Raw genomic sequence first — 21,723 nt, 5'->3', positions numbered from 1 at the left:
TACTTGATTACTCTTTATGTCCAAGTTTTATGACCTAGACCAACAGAATTTCAAAGTTACATACATAAGGTTCAGAGATGCCAAGTTCAAAGACCAGCTATGCGTGAGATTTTCTGTGAATCTGAGTAAGATCACAGACATTGTGTACAATGTATATGGGGATAGGCTGTGAAAGTTGCGTGAGACAGAGATTTGAGGGGATGAACAAGGGTCCAAAATGCTTGAGTCTCACGCATAATGCGTGAGACTTGGTAGCTCTGAAGGTTACATAAGGTACAGTTCTGGACGCAGGATCTTCTGTTCCTCTATGTCTAGCTCCTGGTGATAAACAGTGATGTCTGCTAGCCTGTTTGCTTTTGACACAACTTTTTGTATATGAGTATCAAAAGAAAGTCCACCATCTAGATCTATGCCAAGGTCTTTCATCGTGTCAACACGCTCTAGATTATATACATGTACAACATTACCCTTCTTTAGATGATACGACCTTGGAGGGCAATTTGACACCTTAACAGGACTGAAAGTTAAAACTTTGCACTTCTCAGGATGGAAGTTTAAGAGCCACTTACCAGACCAACACTAATACATGAAAGTCGTCTTGTAACTGAGAAGAATCATGATCGCAAGTAATCTCACTAAGAATCTTAGTGTCATCAGCAAAAAGGTACACATCACTCGTAACAGTCAGGTAAATCGTTAACATATAATTATTTATTTATTAATTCATTGCAACCTGACAGTTGGATTATTGACAATTCAAAGAAGTACAATTAAATACACAATTACATATGATATAAATATTTAAAAACTAGTGAGAAATTTGTAACAATATACACTGTACATTAATACCAAAACAAACAGGAAATAATTAGTATAAGAAGGAAAACAGAATATGAAGAAGTTGACAAAATACTCACATGAAACAGGGGGGGGGGGGCAAACAACCTGAACCGCAATTCTTAATAAATGGTCAAACAAGATCATTCAGAATAAATAGTTAGTTGGTAATTCAGATGGGAATGAGGAAGAAATGGAGGGAAAACTAATGAGGAATATGAGAAGAAAAAATAGGAAGGAGATAAAAAGGAAGAAAAAGCAGAAGAAAAAGGTGAGTATGAAGGAGAAGCAGAAGAAAAAAAAGGAGAAGAGAAAAAAAAACGGGGGCCTTGGAGCGGGCATATTGTAAAAAGGAGGGTCCTCGGAACGGGCTTCTGAACTACAATTTTGTGAAAACGGGGGTCCTTGGAACGGATCGCCAGCGTGTGAGTACGTGCGTATGCGTGCATGTCTGCATGATGCAGCTAGCGCGGCCTCCGCCGCGTGAGCTCGGGCAGAGACGATGGCGGACAGCGCTCAGCGGCCGCTTTTCACCAAAGTGGCAGCAGATCAATGCGACCGGAACGGCGTAACGAAAAATATGCGAAGCTTTGGAGCGGATTTCTTTCTTCTTTTTTCTTGATAAGACAAAAATGCAATGCCTTGGAACGGAAATTTGGGTGTAAAAATTGGGGTCCCCTCCGCGGCACATACCCACTATGCATTATATACTGAGTGCCCCCCCCCTGGTGCCCAAGATGAAACACTAGTTAACAATTACCTGCTGTGAACGTCCTGCCAAAAAACTTTGGACCCAGCTAAGGACACAACCACCGATGCCATGACTCTTAACCTTGTTCATCAACCCCATGTGTGGAACCTGGTCAAAAGCTTTCATAAAGTCCATATAATTATAAATTACATCTACCTGACCATTTGAGTCAGACACCTCAGTAATCTTGTCCAACATAGTAAGCAACTGAAGAGAAGTGGACCTCCCAGAAACGAAGCCATACTGTTTAGGACTAAATAAATCATTGCACTTCACGTGGTCAATAATTTCATCTCGGAGTAAGGACTCAAGTACTTTACAAAGAATACAAGTTAGACTAATAGGACGGTAGTTATTAGGCAAAGCTTTGTCACCTCTCTTAAAAACAGCTGAAATATGGGCCTTCTTTTACACTGGGGGGAGAACACCTGTTCTAATTGATGTGTTGTAAATAATGCTAAAAGGTTTAGCTAAGGAAGAAGCTAGAGATTTAAGAACACATGCATGGAAATCATCTGGGCCAGGAGACTTCGAAATATCTAACCGAAGCAACTTTTTTAGAACCATATTCTCACTTATCTCCAGTATCAAGCATCGAAGTGACCACACGGTCAGACAGAATAGGAGCATCTCCCACCGGTTCATTCGTGAAAACACCTGAGAAGTGATTTAACAATGCTTCAGCCTTCTCATGATCATTCACCATGATAGTTGGCCCATGTTCAGAATCATTGAGAAGCTGGGGGATCCTGGGCTTAACTTTCATCTTGGAACCAACATAATTCCAGAATTTCTTGGGATTAACCCGAGCTTCACAAGCCACATACCGGTGTGTTGGCTCAGTTGGTAGAGCGTCCGTCTCACAACCGGGAGGTTGGGGGTTCAAACCCCGGCCAAAAGACGTTAAAAGGTGGGAGTTGCTGCTACCCTGTTTGGCGTTCAACAATTAAAGGGATAGAGCCTCGTCGATCTGGCGCTGCACGGTGGCTGCCGGGCCCACGATCAATTGGGCAAAGCAAATTTTCTGAATATTTCATTTCATGTCTATTTCGAACAATAAATTATGGATTTTCATTTTTTGTTTCTGGATAAACCTTGCCAAAGCCCTAACTTTATTCCTTTGTTTACAATATGCACACCATTTTATATCACGATCATCAGAATACCTTGATTCAATGAATCTCTGCCAACATCTAGATTTTTTCCGTTTTTGTTTAGAAAAAGCATGAAGATTCTCACAAGGAATTCTTCTACTAGCCACACAAGTCCCAGAACTTGTGGGGATACACTCATCAATTGCTAGATTTAAAATTTCTTAACTTTCTCCACTGAGCACAAACATTGTCCTGATCATGGGAAAACTCTGCATTCCAATCAACATCTAATTTTTTCATCCTAGACTTGATATCGGCCCTAGCAAAATTCTTCCTCATTTTGCATGAAAATGCAGGCTGAGAATAACACAGACTATAAATAAGTAGGGGAAGGCGGTGTAAGTTATGACACTTTTTGCATTTTGCACGTTAGAATTGATATGACTAGTAATATTGTAGAAGTACCTTACCTTTAAATTTGATTCTTGTGAAATATTTTTCACCTACATGTATATAACTTTCTACCCCCACTCTGAATGTCATTGTGACCTTTGAAAAAAACAATGTCAAATGGCTCAACTTGCCCCATCTGTGGGGTAAGTTGTGCCACCGTCTGGGGTAAGTTGAGCCAAAAACTATGTACAAAATGTATGCGGGAAGAACCAGGATGTCAATTTTTCATTTAAAGTCTTTTCACTTGCTAATTCTCTATAAATACTAACATCTTCTAAAAGTAAAACTGTCATGTGAATTTGCTCCTTTCTGCCTGCATATCAATGGCTTTTTACGTTTTTTTAATTTTTTTACTATACATCACCATAAGAATTATCATGGCTCAACTTGCCCCATGTTGATTTGGCTTCAATTAACCCAGTCCAAACTTACATGTATGACACCATGCTTTCCTCATTAGTAAAAAGTTCTAATACATGAAGATTTTGACCTAACCTACCTCTAGTCATAAAGCAAATATGTTGATGAAAATAGCTCTCCACAATGGCATCCAAGAGGGAATCTTCAAGGTGGTTTGTCCTGAAAATTGTTTCCAGTCAATACCAGGCATATTGAAATCGCCCATCAATAAAGTATGCGAATATGACAAGGTAGGTAGTGATCTAAAAATATTAAATAATTTCTGATTATTAATATTATCCAGTCCACCACTATTACTTCTATAAACAACTCCTACCAGAAGTTTGTCATTTTTCAGACGGTGGACTTCAGCCCAAATACTTTCCTTGTAGCTACGGTGCTACCAAATATACTGACCTCACTAAAGGCAAGCGAATTTGAAAAATACAGTAAGACACCCCTGCCAGTTCTAGATTCGATATTTGAGTGAAAAATTTTATAACCTTGCAAAGAGTAAGAAGCAACACATGTCTGGTTGCGGACATGTTTGTGCTTGGCTTCAACTACACCTATAATTAACAGCTTATGAACATTAACAAGCGACTGAAATTCGCTGAACTTATTATCCAACGAGTCAGGATTCGTGTACAAACATGTTAAGGAAGTTTAAAAACTACTATTAGAATTCAAAGTATTTTTATTATTGTTAGCACTAAAAATAGATGAATTAAAATTTAACGTATTTACAGCTTGAGATTAATTATAATGTAACGCATTTACGGATTGAGGGTAGCTAGGGCTACTCTCTAGTGAGGGACTGTCATCCGGACTAACTTCATGTCCCAGGGGAGACCGCGGACAAGGTACTTGATATTCCCCTGGTCACTGCCTCCTGAGCCTTAGCCTGCTCATTCAATTGTTAAGCCTTCTCTCTCTCATCTTTAGTCATGTCATGGTTCATCCGAATTATACGGAATTCTTCATTAGGATGATTAGCCAGTTTAGGGAGGCCTTTGAAGAGGGCGCCCTTCAACGAACCATCAGCAAAGAAGAGGACGTAGACGATCAGTCTTTTTACCCAAACGAGTGAAAGACTTAACATCAGTAGGAGTAAACTAACACTCGGATTCAATGACAATAGAATTACAAACCTGAAGAAAACCACTCCTATCATCCTCACGATTCGACTAGATTGTGGCTCCTTGGGATTAAAGACCACAAGACTACGCCTTCTTTTCTCCTCAGACAGAACACTTTGCATTGACAACTTGACCAAAGGAGTTATGTCACACCGGTCGACCTTACCTGATATGCTTTTCTCAGCTTTTCTCGAGAGTTTCAATGCGACCAGTTACCTCTTCAAGATATACATTGCAGCGACTTTCAATATCATGGTCAATTTTCTTGGCGGTACAGCTTTAGGCTTGCACGAAATGACGAAGCACAACACCAAATTAAATCAGGATTATTGGTCAAGGTCCCATACAAGTCAGGGGACAGATCAGCACAAAAGAGACGAAGCCAGAGATTGCAACGATCGCATTGAATCATCCCTCGCCCAGACTCAACAACAGACAGGCACATTCCACAAGAATTTAAAGCTTCTACACCAGACACATCATTAATACTAGGACCTGACTCCATACCCTTCTCCTTGGAATTAGAAGCTCCACTTATATCGGGGGAAGAATTCCCCTTCCTTTGGTTTTGCTTAGCAGGTTTTTTTCCCTAGAATACCACCAGTTAGTGCAGCAGAATAGCTACCCTGAGCTTGGGATTGAGGAGATGGATCGTACTGGTCACGCTTATTCTTGGAAGACCTCATATTGACATACAAGACAATCACTCAAAATCCATTATAACAAAAAGCTCTGGATGAAAGATGTAATGTGTAAAATGTAACTAGCTCTGGATCAAGATGTACAGTGTAATATGTAAAATGTAATATGTTATACTTATTGCTAAGTAAAAAGAAGTACTAGTACTAGTAGATCAAGCCACTGTTAGATCTAAGTCTACCTTGAGTGTTAACAAAACTGGTGAGGTGTGGAAATTCAAGAGAAATCATTATGTTTTCAGACTAACGAACCTTCGGAATTACGAACCTCATTTCGTTTTCGGATTAACGAACCTTCGGAATTACGAACCTCACTTTGTTTTTGGACTAACGAACCTTCGGAATTATGAACCTCATATGGGCTATTCCACGGTTACTCACGTTACATTTGGAGACACCTTGACTCATACTTGGAGCTTTAACTCCATTATTATTGATAGGAACTAAACATCTCCTTATCACAACTAAGTACACAGTCTGACTATTCTTTGTATTAAAAACAAAACTTGGGAAATTTTATTATGCTCCTGGCAAATCTTTGGAATGTGTCGGTTACTCACGTTACATGATTTGGATATGCATAAAATGAAAAGTCAACATAAGTGAAGTCTCCTCATACAAGGCTTTTATGAAAGTTGATTACCGGGTATATCCATTTCAAAGAAGTATATTAGGGAGACAAACTTTGTATAAAAATAAAGAATACATGGTTTTTACTTGGGGTGCAGATAATGTATTTACTCACGTTACGGTTACTCACGTTACATTTTCGGGTCCATGTATGGTTAACAACACACATGTCATTAAAAATTCAATAATGTGTGTAAAATTCATTGCTAGGAACATCATAAAGAGATTTTATACCAAAAGTTGGAACAATTGGAGCTTTATTACTATTAGGGAGTAGGAGGGAAAAGTATGATTTTGCTTACAAATTATGCATAAATTAGCATAATCGCTTAATACCAATTTGCATGAAATAAATTACTGTATAGTATTGTAGATTATGTCCAAGACAACCTGCACGCAAATTTTCGGCGTGATCGTGCAGCCAATGGCTGAGATCTCAAGGGGGGCCTGTGAGGAACTATGGAAGAATAGCATTAAAAAAACAATAGAGACACACAGCAATCACACAAAGTCCAAAACAAAAAGCTCTGGATCAAGATCAGCTGTATCTATTTTGCTAGACAATCTACTCACAAAATTCAATACTTGGGACTACAGTCCCGGGGGGGGGGGGGGGGGGCCACTTCCATTCACGAGTGGATACCATGCGCGACCATGGGGTCTCGAAAAGCACCCTAAACACGTAATTTCCATATTCTGAAAATGCACCCCTTAACAAGTATTGGCGTGTGAAACCCTGCCCTTAACAAGTATTGGAAAAAAACGATACTCTTGGCAAATATTCCCTGAAATGCACCCCTAAACGAGTACAGGGATGTTTTATTGTTACGGGTCCTTCGGTCGTCGGCTTTACCTTATTTGGTTTAGTACAACCTCACCTTCTACACCTCGCGCAAATCGGACTCTAAACACGAAGTGTTGGGGCGAAAAGGACATCCTTTATAAAACATTTTAATTTTGTTTTATCATCCCCGCAAATTCGACCCTAAACACGTAATTTTCCTAGCAAAATAGATACCCTTTTTTCATTATATTTGTGTTTTGACACCCTTACGTGCCCTATCGTGAAAAGGACATCCTTTTTACGTGTTTTTTTTGGTCGCGCATGGTATCCACTCGTCAATGTAAGTGGTCCCCCCCCCGGACTACAGTACAAAATGCAGCTCAACAGTGCCCAACCACCACTCAAAATTGGCCTGTTAAATAACAAAAAAATATTCACAGGAAAAATTTCAAATTATTGAAAGAAGATTAAACAACTCACAGAATTTGATCCCCGAGGTAAAATAAAAGCATACTAATACGGATTACAAAGGTAAATGTGGATTGAGAAATACAAGTGCTCAAAATGGTACACCTCCCCCTAGATGCGAGCCATTCTTTTACTTCAAGTTATGATGGTAATTTAACAATTCGGCCAAAGTTCATTGACCCTAAATGACCTTTGACCTTAATCATGTGATGTGAAACTAAAGCAGGATGTTCAGTGATACTTGATTATTATTATGTCCGAGTTTCATGACTCAGATCCATAAACTTTCAAAGTTATGATGGTAATTCAACAGATACCCCAAGTTCATTGACTGGGCAAGTCCAAGAAAAGGTCAACCTAGAAGGTAAAATTTCATCTTTAATTTAAGAAGTTATCTTTGGTAGGGTAAGAAAGCCCAAATGTTGAATTTTAAAATTTCATTTGGAACAATTTGATAATATGCATATTTATGCTAATTTGGGTCACCTAATTTGCATAATTGGTAAAATGGGCATTACGTATGGGACATTCACAATTATAAAAACTCATAGAAAATGAAATCAAAGCTTCTGAGATTTAGTCATAGGTGGGACATGGAACCCCTAACATCTTATTACTTTTGGGGGAAAAAGTGGTGTCATCTAATTAATTATGCAAATTAGGTCTTGTCCAAAGATAGAATGTCCGAAACGTAACATTTTGAGGATTGTTTTTAGTTATTTCTCATAATACAATACGGTAAGCATCATTTTTGATACCTTAACTTGTACATCAAGAATACAATGAAGCCGACAATTATTTGCTTTGTTTTGGATTAATCTTTATATAATTCACTTTAAATAAAATTCATACATAAACAGGAAAATATCACAGAAAATAATACAAAAAATATAATTGCAGTTGTATGAAACATCATAGAAAATAACATGACAGATAAATTTATCTCGACAGGCACACTGTTCATTCGATCATAAAACAATCCCGCTGTTTCACTCCTTGTACACGCACAACTCTATCAGTATTGTTTCATCTTCATCTGTCCTCAATGGCAAGGACACCAGCATAATTCATTCACTTCATATAAAATTCATACATACACATACAGGAAAATATCAAAGAAAATAATATAACAAATCAATTGCAGTTGCCTAAAACATGATAGAAAATAACATGGCAGATGAATTTTATCTCAACAGGCACACTGTTTCATTCAATCATGAAACAATCGTGCTGTTTCACTCATTGTACCGCGCGAAACTCTATCTGAATTGTTTCATCTGTCCTCAATGCGGCAAACACCAGCAGTGATGATAAGTGCACAAGTTGCACGTGCGCGGAGAATAAATTAAATTCGGCGGCTGAGTAAAGTCTAGCGAGAAAGATAAGTCACCAACAAACTTCACGATAGACCACGTCTACTTGCCAAGGTAACCAACGATGATTGAATCCAAAGTAGAGAATAAGATTAATGAAACTAGATATAAATAAATAAAATTCATATCTGAATGACACGCGCCTCAAAACCCAAGCTAACAACAATAACAGATCTACTTGCTATTGTGGAACTCATATCGTCCAATATCCAAGAACCACAAGACGAAGAAACCTAATTTTTGGCTGAAATTTCGCAGTGAAAATCAAAATGGGTCTTTTATTAACAACAATTTTGACAGTTAACTTTAGACTTAGTAGTTAGTCTTCATGGTCTTAGAAAAATTTGCAAATTTAAGTAAAATCGCCATTTAACTATATAACAGAGCGACCAAGTCTCACGCATTATGCGTGAGACTCGAGCATTTTGGACTCTTGTTCATCCCCTCAAATCTCTGTCTCACGCAACTATCACAGCCTATCCCCATATACATTGTACACAATGTCTGTGATCTCAGTCTCACTCAGATTCACAGAAAATCTCACGCATAGCTGGTCTTTGAACTTGGCATCTCTGCTACAATGGTTTTTAAGTACTAATTTACGGTAAAACAGATTGCCTGCCCCAAAAAATATTTTCATAGACACCAAAACCAGAGAAAAAGACCATCAAAAAACAAGTTGTGGCCAAATTGGCGGCCATTTTATTTTGGATTTTGCCAATTTTTGGCCCAGCACACGGGTCATTCCATCTGGATTCACCCAGTGGTTGCACCCGACCGTCTCAGAATTCGTTGTAATTTGGTATACATAAAATTCACCATGGCCCAAGCACAAAATAATTAGTCCAATTGGTCCGTCGGTTCTCGCGCTACGGCCCGCCATTTTCTCCTTGTTTTGACAAAAATGGGCATGACCTTCAACTTTCAATGGCCACTGCGTCGTTACGTGTTGACCAATTTTCATGAAACTGGTACCATTTAATAGGAAATTCAGAGAGGAATCCAAAACATGCATCGAATAATCTATTGGAGCAATTTATAAGGTCATGACCTTTGACCTTATCTTTGACCTTGAGTTTGACCCCCGGACAAATAATTTTTTAACTTGATTTTCGTGTATGTTAATTATTGGTATGATATTGACAAAATATGTTAAAATCAATGATATTTTATTTCTTCACCTTTAAAAACTCTTCCAAAGATACCATGAAATTTCACTCTAGTCCCACACACTAATATTCATGTTAGTAAAGTGTTTACCAGTTACATGATTTCTTCCAATCTTAAGTTACAGTATGCAAGCACATGAAAAGAAATTAAGCTTTTAGGGAATTTAGAATCAGTTCACAAATAAACGATTAAACCTTTATGCTCATGAATAGGTATCTGTTTAGGCATTTTGATGTTCATCAATATATATTCATTTTGATGTTCGGCAATATATATCATATATATATGGCAGTGTATACAGCCACACGCGTGTGTCTTTACCATCCAGCCACACGCGTGTGGTTATATCCAGAACACCTATCTGTGGATACCGCCACACGCCGCCAGTAATAACAGTAAAACACGTACGGTATGTAGGTCTGACCGTCTATATCACGATAAACATAACCTCATTTCTTCATTAAATTCTTACATTTTAAACCCCTTTGATATCCTTAGATCGTTTCAATTTCATTCTCACCGTCTTCTCTCCTTGCTTTTCTTGTCTTACAAACGGTCGTCTGTTTAACAGCAAATTCTCTTTTTCTACTTGTGTCAATTCTGGCTTCCTTCGCGGTGGCAGACCCATACAGCGTTAGCGCAGCGACATACACAGTTTGGGTTTCGTACGTACGCACGTACGCGCACATAGCCTAGAGTCAGTAGAGAATCGACACAAGTAGAAAAAGTGTGGAAATTTGCTATTTAACAGGCGGCCTTTTGTAACAAGACAAGAAAAGCAAGGAAAGAAGACGGTGAGAATGAATTGAAACGATTTAAAGAAATCAAAGGGGTTTAGAATGTAAGAATTTAATGAAGAAATGAAGTTATTTTGATCGTGATATAGACGGTCAGACCTACATACGTGTTTTACTGTTATAACTGGCGGCGTGTGGCGGTATCCACAGATAGGTGTTCTGGATATAACCACACGCGTGTGGCTGGATGGTAAAGACACACGCGTGTGGCTGTATACACTGCCTATATATATTCATGGTAGTAAAGTCTCCACTTTCATCATCAAAATATATACATTGCTGAATCATAAAATGCCTAAACAGATACCTATTCATGAGCATAAAGGTTTAATCTTTTAAAATTCTGAGACGGTCGGGTGCAAAATTGCACATTCATTGGGTGAATTGGCATGGAATGACCCACTCACACAACATGCGAGGTTAGTAATACTAACCTCGCACAACGCATGTGGTTTCATAGTGGACTTTGACGTTTTCATTCATCACACGAATGTGAGGGAATTAGAAACGCCAAACGTTTCAGTATTTCTCCACTAATGATTTCTTTTTAATAAATTTAGTTTAAAAAAACAAAATGAAGTGGAAATTATTTATAAAACTGTTTTTATCGCTTACCTCCAAGTCTCAACCAGGATACTCCGTTCGATCCGTCCTTAATACTGCGGTGGAAAGTACGCAAACAACAATCGAAAAGCAATTTTTCGTATCGAACATTCTCAATTCAAGTCGTCAGCGCGTAATAGGAAATTGTACCAAAAATCAACAGGTTGCATCTCATGTAGCCTATATACTTATTGGTAAAGTACGCCATCTTTTGGCAAGATGATGATGAAAGTGGATTGAACGAGCAAGAAAATAATGCTGATCGCCTAGAATGCAGCTAGCTTGCAACACCGTAAACAAAGGTACGGTAGGTACTTAAGAACCAAGTTTGAAAGGACACTCGTAAAATTATGTCACTCTCGCGATGAATATTCATTAGATCCGGTTGTGCGTGTTCAATACAAACTCTCTGCATGCATGCACTCGGTGTGTATTGAACACGCACGACCACGATCTAATGAATATTCATCGGCCAGAGTGACATAATTTTACGAGTATCCTTTCAAACTTGGTTCTTAAGTGCCTACCGGCTTGGTGAATAATATCGCGCGCCCTCTTTAGGCAAAAGTTGATATCAACGCTGACCAGGAGGCATCTACGTGAAGATCACGAAAAATGCTTTTATTTTATTAAAACAAACAACAAAAGAATTCAACAAACGGTCCATATGGTTCGGTAAGTATTATAGAAAAATCATATTTCATAGCTATGATGTAGTCATAGTTATTTTAGTAAAGTAAGTAAGATGGTGTGAAAGATTCGCGTGCACCAGGTGCATATGAATCCTTCACACACGAGACGATTTGAAACCATGAGTGGGAATGAGGCCACACTTTTTTTTTGCTCAAAGTCAAACCCCGACTCCCGAGACAAAAATTGAAAAAATATTGTCATTTCATGTCGAGATACATTTGAGTAGATAAAAACTGTTGCCATATTAAAATGACACAAGAATTAATTTTGACCCATATAGCCCACTCATAACGATATGTAAATAATGTTTACACTGACTAGCGCACTTGATTGGTGTCGGCACTGACTTGGCTAATGCAGTTTCGCACGTTTCGCACCGGCCGACTATCGGACTACAGCTTGGCCGTACCGTATCACACATTCACAGTCACACTTATCACACTTAACATGCTTAATTTCACCACCACCAATACTTTGCAAATGTTATAAAAAAATCTCTCTCAATCCCATTTCAAGGTCAAATTGAACCCAGCATCGCATTTCGCCGCTTTCTGAAAAAATTCAATCTTCGTTGGATTCTAATTTTGTTAAAAATAATGAATTTTGGATTATAATCATTACCTAACTTACATGTAGGCCTAGGCCTACATGTTCTCGTGAAAGGCCATATCGGGAAGGTAGAGTATATGAGCTGAAATTATCAAGCAAATTTCTCTGTACTTTGTATGATAGCCTTAATGGAAACTTGGACATTTTCCTTTCACTTTGCCTCGAATGAGAAAGGTACTCGGTATACGCAAGAGGATTAATGAAAAAGATGAAAAAGACCGGGGAAAAGAGAGAAAAGGGGGTGGGGTTGAAAAAACTTAAACTTGAACTTTTCAGGTAGAGAGCGAGAGACAAGGGGGAATAGTGAAAAAAGAAAGGGGGGCCCAGCGGAGACGCCAATTTAATTGACCGCGGGGCCCGAGGGGCCGCCGGGTCCTTCACCGTCCTTTCACTGATCCTTTGGAGCTTTACCCAAAGGACCCTCCCTCTTCCATCATCGGACAAGCCTTGACTGTGAGAGCATAACTCCTTAATTACATCAATGCAGGCCAGTCCTGCTATAGGCTCTGCAAGATCGGGAAGAATTAAAACAACTGACCCAACTTGAAGAGGACACTGCAAAGCATGTACTTGCCAAATGCCTACGTACCAACTGGCCCTCACCTATACGTAATCGACGCTCTCTTGGACAAGATAAGGAATCTCCTAAAGGATGCAACCTCCTTCAATACCAGCAATCCCTGCCAACTCACACTCAGCCATATCCTACCCAGTATGATGCTTCCCCGTCGATCCCTCACCCGCTAAATGCCTTGATCCTGGGGATCCTGCTACCCTGCACTTCATCTTAAAGGACAAGTCCAGTGACCCCAACAAATACTTGATTTGAATAAAAAGAGAAAAATTCAACAAGCATAACACTGAAAATTTCATCAAAATCGGATCCGATGTAAAATAAGAAAGTTATGACATTTCAAAGTTTCACTTCATTTCACAAAAACAGTAATATGAACGAGCCAGCAACATCCAACTGAGAGAGTCAATGATGTCATTCACCCACTATTTCTTTTGTTTTTATTGTTTGAAATATGAAATATTTTGATTTTCTCGTCATTGTCATGTGAAATGAAGTTCATTCCTCCCTGAACACGTGGAGTTCCATTATTTTAACATTTTGTGCTTCAGGCCGGGCAAGGAGGTCCCAATCGTCAAATTCGTAAAAATTGAAATATTGGATAATTCAAACAATAAAAAACAAAAGAATTAGTGAGTGAGTGACAACATCAACTCTCTCATTTGGATGTAACTGGCTCGTTCATATAACTATTTTGTTAAAAATAAGCGAAACTTTGAAATGTCATAACTTTCTTATTTTACATCCGATTTTGATGAAATCTTCAGCACTGTGCTTGTCTGATTTTTCTCTCTATTGATTCAAATCAACATTTTTCTGAGGTAAAGCTACATGCCCTTACTTGTCCCTAACCTCTCAACCCGCTGTAACCTGCGGCCGGCCTGTCTTTCAATCCCCCTGGACTTGACATTTACCAGGCATCAGACTCATTGACTCAACTTTGATACATGCCGATCTCCGAACAGCGGATGATCGATCTAAAACGAGAGAGAGCTAGGGGGGCCGGCCGGGGGCAAATTGATCTTTCATTGGGGCTGGGGGTGTCTGTGTGAGTATGTGTGGAAAAAATGTTTTTAAAGTTTGCTGTGAAAAAGGTTACTTTTTTAAACAACCGGGTCTGAAAAAAAGACTGGCCTGATACTTTATTTTTTTTAAACAACCGGGTCTGGAAAGACTTTGCACTTTGCGCTATATGAACGCATTAATTATAGGATTTTAGTTTACAACGGATTCGCCCAAAATCCCTTCAAATTTATTGTATTTGTGGGTAAAGTCAATATTACATATGAGCGATCAAAAATCACTATATTTGTGGGCAGGCGCGGATCCAGGATTTCGTAGGGAGGGGGGCCCAAATTCGACCTGATTTTGGCGCCCCTGTGTACTTTTCGGAAAAATGGCGGCCCCTCCCTCCCCAGGCAATCATAAGTGCCTTAAATGCATGTTAAATTATCTTATTTCATAGGCACATGAATCAGGGGCGGATCCAGCTTTCGCCAATAAAGGGGCCCAAATTTTTTTTTTCAGCCATATTTTCCCCGATCAGCCGCTCGAAGATTTTTTTTGGGTTTGTTTCTTTGAAGGGGGTAGTCTTACAAGTCACATCTTAGCTTTATTCTTTAAATCAACATAAATGTATAATATCATAATCCTTATTTTATAATGCCTGTGCGAAGCGCGAGCAATTTTTTTTTAAATTGCATGAATTTTTTCCTAAAATTTGAACTTTTTGAAAAAAAGATGTGCCTGCAATAATTACTGCGAACGCGAAGCGCGAGTAGAAATTTGTGATAAACGTTTTGAACTGATCGGAAAGGTAGGCCTACCAGTCCTGTTAAAGACTGCATACAGTTAGCCACGAAAACGTGATATATTTCAACAATCAAATAATGCGAGCGCGAAACGCGAGCTGAAAATTTTTGACATTTCTACATAAAAAATTTTAATTATTTTTTTGTAATCATGAACAGGATAGCTATACAGTATTACTTAACAATTGATGCGAGAGCGAAGTCCGGGCGGAAAAATTCTAGATTTGCGATCTCGAATTCTAGAATGCGAGCGCAAAGCGCGAGCAGAAAATGTTTGTATACGTTTTGAACTGATCGAAAGGTGCCTTTTAAGGACTGCTTGCATTTAGCCCTGAAGACATTACATATTTCAACAATCAAATAATGCGAGCGCGAAGCGCGAGCTGAAAATTTTTGACATTTCTACATAAAGAATGGAAAACTTTAATACAATATACTTATTACAGAAAAAAGCAATTCGAATCTGTACTGATTCCCAATATTTATCACACACAAATCCATTATCCCATAAACTAAAGACTCTAACAGTATTTGACATAATACACTTCAAAGTTTACTACTTATGTTTAAGTACGTAAATAACATGCTCCCACCTTCATTTCACAATTTTTATACTCTTAATACATCTATTCATTCATACCCTACCCGTTACACTTCAAATTTCCATTTAATCAACCCCAAACTGCTTATTGCGCAGAGATCCAGACACCATGGTCCAGATATGTGGAACTCTCTACCAGCAGAGTCTGTAAAACAATCTTCGTCTCTTCACTCATTTAAGGCTAACGTTAAATCTATGTTATTATCAGAATATTTTAAGTAAAATTTCTGTGTCGTATCCTTTTTATCGTGAATTTATTCCTCCTTCGATTTAGTCATCACCAATATCTTCATCATGACCACCATCATCTCCATGGCCTTCATTATCATCATCATCATCAACAACATCATATCACCGTCACCCTCAGCTTTATCATCTTCATCTTCACACTATGATATTGCATGAATTCATGTTTCGTATTTGAAAATATATGCCCATTCTGCTTTATAAATGTATTAATTCAATTAGTATAAGTTTGGGATTGTCATTTTTTCAAGCAATCTGCTTATGATGACAATCCTTCTCCTGCAAATTGTGAATATCATATAGTTAATAATTTTGTCTGGAATTATTTTTTAGTACTCTTTATTTATGATTCATGCCAAAAATGCTAATATTATGTTTATTATGTTATGAAAAATGTATTACACGAATGTTATGGATGCAGAAGAAAACAATAAATCAAATCAAATCAATTGATGCGAGCGCGAAGTGCGAGCGGAAAAATTCTAGATTTGTTTCCTAAATCATGAAAAAGATGAATAAAATGGAATCTTCCTATATTAATAATGCGAGCGCAAAGTGCGAGCGTAAAAAAAATCGTGATTTCGACCTTGAACGGGATACTCTATTCATGTTTAAATCATGAAAGGGATGAGAAAGGGGATCTTCCTACATTATAATAATTCGAGCACAAAGGGCGAGCGGAATTTTTTTATATTGTGATCTAAAACTGGATAAGTGAATGAAAATGCGCGCGCGTGTTTCAGATTTAGACCTATAATCTAGGCATTCTACATAATCTTTTATCATGAAAATAAAAGCGAGCGCGAAGCGAGCTTAAAATATTTGATATTCCGATCTGATATTTCAAACACTTTATAGGAAACTTGTAAGGTGGATATAAATCGCACTTGATAAAGAGCGGATATGTTTCATTATTACCTTAATTTTGAGACATAGGACCTTGCCATCCTTAGGACATGTTATCATATGAATATGATGACTATATATCTTCCTATTCATCTTGCTAAGCGCGAGATTAAAAAAAGGGACAATTTAATTATTAAATTGATATCTTAGTATACATGCATAATGAGGGCGCGGAATCTGATGATATTATGGCCTGAACACTGTACATTCAAGCACCTTTTTATTATGAATAGGATGCATCATTAATTAGTTGATATATTTTTAACCATAAATGCGAGCGCAAATCGCGAGCCGAAATTTTTGATAAACTGTCATGAAAAGGGGATTTTAGGTAGTTTGTTATACAATCAATATTGAGACATACATAACCCGCCAATCAAAAATGCAAGCATAGCGGCGCTAGCTGATGCGTTTTGATAATCAGACCTGAAAAGGGATATTTTGAAAACTTTATGGAATACATGAAAATAATAGGTACCTGATAAATCAAATTCGCGAACGCACAGCGCAATTTGAAAATGTTAATGGATCCGCCTATGCATGAAGAAGAGGCAAATGAATAATGGATTTATAATGATGTGTTCATGAATAAATGTAATCTCACTTATAAAAATAATCAATGCGAGCGGGAAACTCGAGCGATTTGTATTTTAATCATTTGATGCTTTCAATTTCGTTTAATTTCTCATCAGAGTAGGCCCTGCTAGAATTATGTGAGCGGGAGCCAGGCGCGGATCCAGGATTTCTTAGGGGGCCCTAATTTCAAGTCAAGTAATAATCGTGCCGAAATATTGACTCCCATTGCCGAATGGGTAATGTCTAGTTCAGTTAATTCTAACAGAAACCTCTCTTGCATTGTAGGCATTCTTCGTTCCTGTGGGTACTCCCATTTTTTTTTCTACTTTTTGTTTCAGGGTTGAAAAATCTTAGGGGGATGACACCCCTGTATCGCCACGTATGAAAACTGGTTGTGCAATAACTAAATTGCATATTCTGCATGAAAGAAAATTAATATTTTATTTTGGGTAAGATATTCTTCAAAGATATAAATTAACATGCTTTTTATTATATAGTTGAGGTAGACTCCGTAGTCAGCACTCAGCATTTACTAATTGGGAGTGCACTGCCTACTTAGATCTGTGTTTGGATTTATTATATAATCGTTTGTTATTCGCTTGAAATCCATTCAAAACAGTGAGTTGTCTTGTCAATCCTAATCAACAAACATTGGCTCTTCCGCTCTTGCAAAAATCATATAAAGTATCAAAAGGTTATGTATCTTATAATCTTGCTCAAATTTTATATACTCCAAATAGATTTTCAAAAGAAACAGAATGCGTGTAAACGGTGTATATAAATAGAAAATAAGACACTAAAGATAAATATACTGTAAAAATATTCTTTATTATCAGTGTCTTTATAAATATGAAAACAATGCTCTTAAGTTCGCATCATTTTGGACGATAAGTTCTAATCTCTCTCTTTCATACGATACTAGCGAAACATGAATTCCAAGGTCCCATCAACTAGTTCAAGATGTAACAATAAATGTAAATGATAGCAATGCAGTTTAGGCCTGAGTAAATACACAACAAAAAAAGTAAGTCCCCCCTAAATCAAATTGCTGTAACTTTTGAACAGAATTATTTTGAGATATGATATTTCGTAGGTGGTTTTCTACACTCATTAAACAACTCCTGGTGAAAAATGAGATTGATCGGTTGTGTCATGCATGAGTGATTAAAGATTGAATTGAAAATGACTATTTTTGAAAGTCACAAGAATCGATTTTCAGATTGTGCATATGCAAAGTTGGGCAAAAATTGTTTTTAGGTGAATTTCATGGTGTTATGCTGTTTTACTATCCATTTAGCCACTCCACACACAATTTTGATATTGTATGTTCATGGTTGAGTGAGCACAGTGTATTGCAGGGGCCGCGGGGGGGGGTTGCTGGGGGCTTCAGCCCCCGCCTCACTTTTTTTCCAAAAGCATGTACACAAATGTAAAAATGATCATACGATTGTGATTTTCTGAATGGTCAGCCCCCTTCCCACTTTCAAAACCGTTCCGCGGCCCCTGTATTGTGACGTATCATCATAGGGGTTTATGGTAGTATCCTCTAAAACTTGTTAGATCATGTTAAAATTTGGAAATGTTGATGTCTTCCCCGATTATAGGCCCCTCCCCCATTTCGAAATTCTGGATCCACCACTGACAGACTGATTTGTCCATAAATTAAACTGATCATGAGAAATTGTTAGGGAAGTATGCATTTATGCAGTATAAAGAGTATTCATACCTAAGTTTTCGAATGTGCTCGCTCAACCATGAAAATATTTAAAGTTCGGAACGTGTGTAGTGATAGAAATGATGGATGATAAGACAACAGCAATTAAAGTCACATTTGAAACCGAATTTGCCCCAATATTCACTTTATTACCCTTTAAAATGAGTCTTTGACATTGAAAATACAAATTTTCCCACTTTGATGCGTGCTCGCTCATCCATGAATATACAAATCGATTTCATTTTTGCACAGAAAGACTGCCCATAGGTTGATAAACATTACTGCCAAGTGACATTGCTAAAGACAGCCGTGAAAAAAGTTCCACCATATTGAATAAGGGCTTACTTATTCTTAAATATATGCACCTTTAATGTACACAAGTCTATGAGAGAGGAAGTCAAAATTTTAACAAATATGAAATGAGGGTTTGTGTCATGGACGGTTTTTGTTACTTCTGCCAACAAATATTTCATGAAACTTCGCACATGGCTTCAAGGTAACACTATCTAAAAGCCGCGCACACCAAAAGAATCATTCGATACGGCACAGAGTGGGGCTAAGGCCTAGAACTTTCTTCTCATTTGCATAATTTTCGAATATTGTGTGCTCACTGATGCATTAAACATCGGGATTTTCATAAGAGTCAAATCAAATGAACTATGCAAGGAGGTTTGTGAAAGATATACAGAGTTACAAATTGCATTTTTCTAATAACGTAAAAACGAGCTGATCACATTCCACATGTTCATTCAAGCGTGAATGTGTAATTAAACGCCTTTGAATCATTGAAGCATGTTAATTGGTCATGAACATAACGAAAAAGTTGAGAAAAGATAATTTTCAGTTACCAAAATGAAACAATACATGCCTATGATATTTATAAAATCGTATTTTTGTTTTCAATAAATATTCATTGAACCGTGAAACGATGGTTATTGTTGAAGATGCTCTCCCCAAAATAACTGTCATCATATTCTATCATTTTATTGATAGAAATGTGTACAAAATTCAATTATAGTAATTTTGGACTTGTGTTTATTCAACCGTAAAATTTAGTCAAAAAGTTGTATCATCTTTTAGAAAGTACCTTTTACAAGCCTTCTGACCATTTTTCATGATGAGAATGTGGAATTAGCTCCAATAAAATGGAATCAAAGTAATGATATTTGGCTTGTGACTTTTGAAAAGTGACATTTTTGCCTTCTGACGGTGCTCACTAAAGCATGACGTAAAATACGTCCATAACATTTACTCAGAGGAAAGCTTATAAAATTACTTACACGCTCATGTAAAAATATATTAAAAACTCGCATTGGTTCGGAAATTATTGATGTTTGTTTAAGGGGGGACTTACTTTTTTGTTGTGTATAGTTTCAGTGGAATTCGTTAAAAAATAATAAAACGTGATTTCCCACTGTAGGTTGGAAACGAAAAGGTGTCGTATCATGAACTGTATATAGCTGTCTTTTACGCATTTCTACATGAAACAACAATATAGGAACGATATAAACCATACAGTTATTTCAGTTATTTGAGTATTTGACGATTCGTCAAAAAATAAAACACGCATCCGAAACTTTCACCTTTACAATGAATGTTTCATTTATTCTTTTACATATTGCACACCAAGAAATAAAGGTTCAAAATTGAACCCCGAAAGGTTGATGCAAAATCAGCACCCTATGGGTTAAAAATTTGAACCCCTGATTTGGGGTTCAAAAATTGAACCCTGCGGTTGGGGTTCATTTTTGCACCCTGCGGGTTCAAAACTGCACCCCTAAATTTCAAATTGAAACCCTAGGGGTGCAGTTTTGAACCCGCAGGGTGCAAAAATGAACCCCAACCGCAGGGTTCAATTTTTGAACCCCAAATCAGGGGTTCAATTTTTGAACCCATAGGGTGCTGATTTTGCATCAGCCTTTTGGGGTTCAATTCTAAACCTTTATTTCTTAGTGTGTGCAAGTAAACTTCAAAATTTCTGTAAATAATATCTATCAATATATCCATCAGTGTTGTAGACAAGGCTCAAACCTCCAAGGCCAAGGCTTTAATACCCAAGACCAAGGCTTCAATCCCCAAGGCCAAGGCCAAGGCATGGAACCCCAAGGCCTAAAAACCTCAAGGCCAAGGCATTTAAAAACTTTCAATATATGGAACAATGAGCCAACAACAAGGCGGCAGTTCAAATATCAGTACGGCGCGGCGCCCCTACATGTAGGTCGATCATCAATGTGCCCCCCCCCCCCGTTCGAACATTAATTCGGCGCCCAGTTCGAACATCATTTTGACATCCCTTCGAACTCAATTTACCTTCCCTAGTTCGAATATCATTTCGCCCCCCTAGCTCGAGTATCAATTTTGCGCCCCCCCCCCCTAGTTCGAACATCAATTCGGCGTCCCCTAGTTTGAGTATCAATTTGGCGCCCCCACTTCGAACATCATTTCGGCGTCCCCCTAGTTCGAACATCAATTCGGTGCCCCCCTAGTTTGAGTATCAATTGGCGCCCCCCTAGCTCGAACATCGATTCGGCCCCCCTCCCCAGTTCGAGTATTATTTTTGCGCCCCCAGTTCGAACATTATTTTAACATCCCTTCGAACTTTATTTCGGCTTCCTCCTAGTTCGAATATCAATTCGGCGCCCCTACATGTAGGTCGATCATCACTTCGCCCCCCCCCCCCCCCGTTCGAACATCAATTTGGCCCCCAGTTCGAACATCATTTTGGCCGCATCCCTTCGAACATCATTTCGGCGCCCTCCTAGTTCGAATATCGATTCGGCGCCCCTACATGTAGGTC

At 38.1% G+C, this 21,723-nt stretch overlaps 1 protein-coding gene across 5 annotated transcripts in view; it reads right to left on the bottom strand.

Moving 5' to 3' along the window:
- Window positions 1-12,610, bottom strand: part of LOC121415536 (sperm-associated antigen 1-like) — a 72,967-nt gene extending 60,357 nt beyond the window's left edge. For 2 of the 5 annotated variants that reach the window (XM_041608771.1, XM_041608806.1), the window contains exon 1: window positions 12,538-12,573. The gene's annotated coding sequence lies outside the window, so the exon portion shown is untranslated. The other 3 variants (XM_041608780.1, XM_041608789.1, XM_041608798.1) reach the window with 3 other exon arrangements.
- Window positions 12,611-21,723: the final 9,113 nt, after the last annotated feature.

The sequence above is a fragment of the Lytechinus variegatus genome, chromosome 1 (assembly GCF_018143015.1).
Source record: "Lytechinus variegatus isolate NC3 chromosome 1, Lvar_3.0, whole genome shotgun sequence".
Taxonomy (NCBI): domain Eukaryota; kingdom Metazoa; phylum Echinodermata; class Echinoidea; order Temnopleuroida; family Toxopneustidae; genus Lytechinus; species Lytechinus variegatus.
The sequence above is the reverse complement of the archived record's forward strand: the minus strand, read 5'-3'. Positions and strand labels throughout refer to the sequence as shown.